This window comes from Gigantopelta aegis, chromosome 3 (assembly GCF_016097555.1).
Source record: "Gigantopelta aegis isolate Gae_Host chromosome 3, Gae_host_genome, whole genome shotgun sequence".
NCBI classification, from domain to species: Eukaryota; Metazoa; Mollusca; class Gastropoda; order Neomphalida; family Peltospiridae; genus Gigantopelta; species Gigantopelta aegis.
In genome coordinates this window covers 236,105-243,241 of record NC_054701.1, presented here as the reverse complement: position 1 = coordinate 243,241, position 7,137 = coordinate 236,105, and the positions used below count along the sequence as shown (strand labels likewise).

At 36.9% G+C, this 7,137-nt stretch overlaps 1 long non-coding RNA gene across 1 annotated transcript; it reads right to left on the bottom strand.

Annotated features, from left to right (window-relative positions):
- Window positions 1-430: 430 nt before the first annotated feature.
- LOC121367334 lies at window positions 431-6,099 on the bottom strand. The gene is made up of 4 exons (XR_005957367.1): window positions 5,685-6,099; window positions 3,146-3,194; window positions 2,194-2,266; window positions 431-646 (listed from the first exon to the last, which is right to left on the bottom strand). It is a non-coding gene; the product is annotated as an uncharacterized LOC121367334 (long non-coding RNA).
- Between the last annotated feature and the right edge of the window lie 1,038 nt (window positions 6,100-7,137).

The following is a 7,137-nucleotide window of genomic DNA, read 5'->3' as shown; positions in this document are numbered from 1 at the left end:
GGTATTGAAACTGATTTGTTTGTGCGTATTCTGTTTTATTTAAAACAAGTACAATAATTTAGGTTTTCATCGCAGAATGATATGATTTCTCCATGGACACAAACCTGTGAACTGAATGTAAAAGTGTAACAACCACATGGCACAGGGTTATCACATTTATCATGATATCATAATATACATGTTATGTACCAGCAAATTCTTTATTTAAAAAAAAAAAAAAAAAAAAAAAAAACAAACCCCCCCGTCATAACAGAGAAAATGTCAACATCTATTGTTTTCTACCCAAATATATCTTACTACCATTTTTATAAATATATTTTTTTACAAACAGGATTAGCTTTCATTTTCGGTGTACTGTAGTTAACACGTCATTTATTATACACTCGAATCATAGCAACCCATTAAACAAAACAAAAACAAACAAACAAAGAAACGTAATGTAAATTTAATTTTAAAATATACATGCTTTACACTTGGTAAATTGGAATTACTGAGTTGAAATTAAATCGGTGTGTTTGTTTCAGGTGCCCATCAACCGATCACATGTACTTGAAATCTGACTCTACCAAGGTCAATCTTCTTGGCTTTAAATCACGTGGCAGTATCGTGAAACAGAAAGTAGAAATGTCTGGAGTACGTCGCTATGCTATTAACAAAAACAAAATGTGCTTTACTAAATTCGTTTGTTGTTGGTGTACGCGTTTACTGTGATATCAACATGTATAAACATTATACACATAATAGAATTATTGGACAACGCACCTATTATTTTTCCTGTACGTGATCAAAACGACGACAGTGTAAAATAAATTTTGCGATCATTACCTGCATTGTACGAAATTAAACAAAACAAAACAAAACTGACGAGATCTTAATAATAAGTGAACTCCTAGCTGATTGGCTCAGTGTAAAGATAACCAACCAATCATGTTTCAATTTATAAAATATATTCTAGGAAGTTCATTGTGAACAGAATGGAAAGGTTTGTGGCGTTGTGGATTGGATTCAATAAACAATTAAAATGGCAGAGTTAAAAAATTAAAAAAAAAATACAAGCGTGATTTGTTCAATTTAGGGGGGCATTATTTCGCGCCCGTCAGATTGAGTTGACGGGGTTGACGGGCGTGTTAGCGCTCGCGCCCATCAAAAACGAAGGTCTGCATATGTGTAATTGTTTGCTGTAAATAATGACTTAAGATTACCGGCAATTGATTAATGTTCAGTCGTCTAACATAGGGTAATTCTGCACTGTGTATTATGCCTATATTTGATGTTTACTTTAGCGATGTTAAATATTGCTCAGTGTATGGTTGTATATTTTGTTTAAGCAATTTGCTATTATCTGTAGATAATAACTAGACTGCAGAGTGTATTTATATATATTTTAATGTGTTTTAATATGGTGTTTTAAGACTGTTTATGTATAGTTGTGAATGTATTTTAATAATGCCATTTTTGCTTATAGGGTTTGTTACGACTATATTTAACCTATTCTTCGGAATAAAGAACCCTATTAAATCTTCTTCACCGAGTCCAGTTGTCTGTCCGGGGGAGTAACACCTGCATCAGGCAAGCCCTGTGTGTTGTACCTTACTTATCGCCATGACTATCAACCTGATATCTGGTGGTGTGTTGTACCTTACTTATCACCATGACTATCAACCTGATAGCTGGTGGTGTGTTGTACCCTAGCTGTTACCATGACTATCAACCTGATATCTGGTGGTGTGTTGTACCCTAGCTGTCACCATGACCACCAACCTGATATCTGGTGGTGTGTTGTACCCTAGCTGTCACCATGACCACCAACCTGATATCTGGTGGTGTGTTGTACCCTAGCTGTCACCATGACTATCAACCTGATATATGGCTGGGTGTTGTACCCTAGCTGTCACCATGACTACCAACCTGATATCTGGAGGTGTGTTGTACCCTAGCTGTCACCATGACTACCAACCTGATATCTGGAGGTGTGTTGTATCCTAGCTGTCACTATGACTACCAACCTGATATCTGGAGGTGTGTTGTACCCTAGCTGTCACCATGACTACCAACATGATATCTGGTGGTGTGTTGTACCCTAGTTAACACCATAACTACCAACCTGATATCTGTTGTACCCTAGTTATCACCATGACTACCAACCTGATATCTGGTGGTGTGTTGAACCTAGCTATCACCATGACTACCAACCTGATATCTGGTGGTGTGTTGTCATCTAGTTGCTCTTGTTTTAGTTTCTTGCTGCATAATTCTGATCCTTCCTCTACAAAATTATGGAGAGAATCTCAGTATAAAATAATAAGACAACAGTAAATGTCCGCATTTTTAAGACTATCTGAATTGTTGTCATCACCTAGTGTATGGAATCAGTTGGATTCTTATCTTCAATGATGGCAGGTTTCTTCCCCGCTGGATAAAAATTAATACTGTAACTTGAAGGGATGCTTTTTGTTATTCATATTTGGTGCAAAAGTTGCCGAGAACAAAAACATTTCAAAAGTGCTGTAGTAAACAAATTCTTTACTTCAAGACAAGCAATGAAGTTTTTAGATATTTAACTTTAAATCTGAGAAATCTTAAAGTATCATTAATATATTATGTTTGGTATTCTTGTATCTCTGTCTAGCTGAACAAGGTATAGATCTCCCAAAAATAACTGCCTTGCATACTAAATTTTTCAAATGTGTGTAACCAATTTAAACAGAGATCCAGTTATTCAAAAATATTCTTTGAATTCATGTACATTTTCAGGCTGTTGTCAAATAAGTTATATTGATCAATTGAAAGACCACCCATTTTGTAATCTTGCATTATTAGATTTCATTTAAATTCTTCAGTATTTCTCAGCCAGATAAAGTAAAAAGATAATGCATTTTACATGTTTTACGAGCTTTCATGTGGATTCATTAACACAATTAATAGATGAGTTTGTAGCATAAAGTGCTCCTATAGACAGAAGCTAGTGGGCATATTAATGTAGTCTTATGCTATAATATTTACATGTACACATGTAGTACTTTATATGGAGATGAAACAAATAACGACAAACCTTGCTGTTTTCTCATTTTCAACAAAGTTATAATATCTATGTGTACATGTATATGTAGTACTTTATATGGAGATGAAACAAATAACGACAAACCTTGCTGTTTTCTCTTTTTCAACAAAGGATCTGCTGATGGCTGTGCTTTCTGTTAAAGGAAGAAAGTGAAAATTATAAATAACAAAAATAACCTATTATTTATTATCTCTCCCTTTTACACTGTCATCACTGCAGCCTTCAGAGTAATACATCTGTCTATCCCTTTTACACTGTCACCACTGCAGCCTTCAGAGTAATACATCTGTCTCTCCCTTTTACACTGTCACCACTGCAGCCTTCAGAGTAATACATCTGTCTCTCCCTTTTACACTGCCACCACTGCCACCTTCAGAGTAATAGATCTGTCTCTCCCTTTTACACTGTCACCACTGCAGCCTTCAGAGTAATACATCTGTCTCTCCCTTTTACACTGTCACCACTGCCACCTTCAGAGTAATACACCTGTCTCTCCCTTTTACACTGTCACCACTGCAGCCTTCAGAGTAATACACCTGTCTATCCCTTTTACACTGTCACCACTGCCACCTTCAGAGTAATACATCTGTCTATCCCTTTTACACTGTCACCACTGCAGCCTTCAGAGTAATACATCTGTCTCTCCCTTTTACACTGTCACCACTGCAGCCTTCAGAGTAATACATCTGTCTCTCCCTTTTACACTGTCACCACTGCAGCCTTCAGAGTAATACATCTGTCTCTCCCTTTTACACTGTCACCACTGCCACCTTCAGAGTAATAGATCTGTCTCTCCCTTTTACACTGTCACCACTGCAGCCTTCAGAGTAATACATCTGTCTCTCCCTTTTACACTGTCACCACTTCCTCCTTCAGAGTAATACATCTGTCTCTCCCTTTTACACTGCCACCTTCAGAGTAATACATCTGTCTCTCCCTTTTGCACTGTCACCACTTCCTCCTTCAGAGTAATACATCTGTCTCTCCCTTTTGCACTGTCACCACTTCCTCCTTCAGAGTAATACATCTGTATCTCCCTTTTACACTGTCACCACTTCCTCCTTCAGAGTAATACATCTGTCTCTCCCTTTTACACTGCCACCTTCAGAGTAATACATCTGTCTCTCCCTTTTGCACTGTCACCACTTCCTCCTTCAGAGTAATAGATCTGTCTCTCCCTTTTACACTGTCACCACTTCCTCCTTCAGAGTAATACATCTGTCTCTCCCTTTTACACTGTCACCACTTCCTCCTTCAGAGTAATACATCTGTCTCTCCCTTTTACACTGTCACCACTTCCTCCTTCAGAGTAATAGATCTGTCTCTCCCTTTTACACTGTCACCACTTCCTCCTTCAGAGTAATACATCTGTCTCTCCCTTTTACACTGTCACCACTTCCTCCTTCAGAGTAATAGATCTGTCTCTCCCTTTTACACTGTCACCACTTCCTCCTTCAGAGTAATACATCTGTCTCTCCCTTTTACACTGTCACCACTTCCTCCTTCAGAGTAATACATCTGTCTCTCCCTTTTACACTGTCACCACTTCCTCCTTCAGAGTAATAGATCTGTCTCTCCCTTTTACACTGCCACCTTCAGAGTAATACATCTGTCTCTCCCTTTTACACTGCCACCTTCAGAGTAATACATCTGTCTCTCCCTTTTACACTGCCACCTTCAGAGTAATACATCTGTCTCTCCCTTTTACACTGCCACCTTCAGAGTAATACATCTGTCTCTCCCTTTTACACTGTCACCACTTCCTCCTTCAGAGTAATACATCTGTCTCTCCCTTTTACACTGCCACCTTCAGAGTAATACATCTGTCTCTCCCTTTTACACTGCCACCTTCAGAGTAATACATCTGTCTCTCCCTTTTACACTGTCACCACTTCCTCCTTCAGAGTAATACATCTGTCTCTCCCTTTTACACTGTCACCACTTCCTCCTTCAGAGTAATACATCTGTCTCTCCCTTTTACACTGTCACCACTTCCTCCTTCAGAGTAATACATCTGTCTCTCCCTTTTACACTGTCACCACTTCCTCCTTCAGAGTAATACATCTGTCTCTCCCTTTTACACTGTCACCACTTCCTCCTTCAGAGTAATACATCTGTCTCTCCCTTTTACACTGCCACCTTCAGAGTAATACATCTGTCTCTCCCTTTTGCACTGTCACCACTGCCACCTTCAGAGTAATACATCTGTCTCTCCTTTGTTTAACTGTCAAATATATCAATTCCTGGGGCACTTTGAAGACAATGGGTTAACGAGTCTGAAAGGGTTAATCGCTTGACTTAAATTATTTTCATGGCAAGATCTGCTACGGCAATTCACATCAGAGCTACGGCAATTCACATCAGAGCTACAGCAATTGACATCAGAGCCCCTGATATTGACAAACCTTGGCTTCAAGAAACGATTCTATCCATCTGTGACCACTGATTAAATGAAAGGCTAGGTATAAATTATTAAGCCTAGACTTAAATGAATGTGTAGATATAAATTATTAAGCCTAGACTTAAATGAATGTGTAGATATAAATTATTAAGCCTAGACTTAAATGAAAGTCTAGGTATAAATTATTAAGTCTAGATATAAATAAAAACACTATTGACAAACCTTGGCTTCAAGAAGCGATTCTTTCCATCTGTGACCATTAATTTTCTTCAGTGCATCTTCCCTATCTGCTTCACATCTGAACAGAAATAATTATAATAACAAATTAGTAAAACAATCATAACATGAACCATGACTTAAATTCAGATATTTTTAATAGAAATATAACTTGGGTAAAAAAGAAATGACATCATCATATTTACAGTTAAAATGGAGGGCATTTTCAAATAACAGATTTTAAAAGTGTTAGAATTAATTGTCATATGTCATTTTACTATTAATGGTGATTAAAAAACCCAACAACAATTGTGCTGAATTAGCACATGGCAATAACATCCATAGGTGCAACTTAAAACCACGTTTCATTGACCTAAAACTTATAGTTTGTGACAAACTGTTCATAACACGAAATATCAATGCAAAAGTTGATGATGTTGCTGCAGCTGTTGCCGCCAGCAAGTAATATCTATATTTCACATTTTCCGTTGTCAGGACAAATGGACAAGTTCTTATTTTGAACATTGGCACATATTCAAAATGCATTTCAAGTTAGTTTCATCAAATTCAAGCATAATGCTGCAGTGCTTTTGAGGCAAAATGTGTTAAGTTAGTTTCATCAAATTCAAGCATAATGCTGCAGTGCTTTTGAGGCAAAATGTGTTCAAGTTAGTTTCATCAAATTCAAGCATAATGCTGCAGTGCTTTTGAGGCAAAATGTCTTCAAGTTAGTTTCATCAAATTCAAGCATAATGCTGCAGTGCTTTTGAGGCAAAATGTCTTCAAGTTAGTTTCATCAAATTCAAGCATAATGCTGCAGTGCTTTTGAGGCAAAATGTCTTCAAGTTATTTTCATCAAATTCAAGCATAATGCTGCAGTGCTTTTGAGGCAAAATGTTTTCAAATTAGTGTGTTTATACTTCATTCCAAAAATACACAATATCAAGAAAATTATACTTTAAATAGCATAATGACTTTGATTAAACATATATTCTATTACTCATTGACATATACGTATCATATTACTCACCGCATACACATCTCTATTACTCACTGACATACACATCTCTATTACTCACTGACATACACATGTCTATTACTCACTGACAAATGTGTCTCTATTACTCATTGACATACACATCTCTATTACCCACTGACATACACACTTCTTATTACTCGATGGCATACATGTCTTTATCACTGACATACACATCTCATATTAGTGACTAACATATACATCTCTATTACTCACTGACATACACATCTCTATTACTTAATGACATACACATCTCTATTACTCTGACATACACATCTCTATTACTCACTAACATAAACATCGCTATTACTCGGTCATAAACATTTCTATTACTCACTGACATACACATCTCTATTACTCACTGAGATATACATCTCTATTACTCACAGACATACACATCTCTATTACTCACTGAGATACACA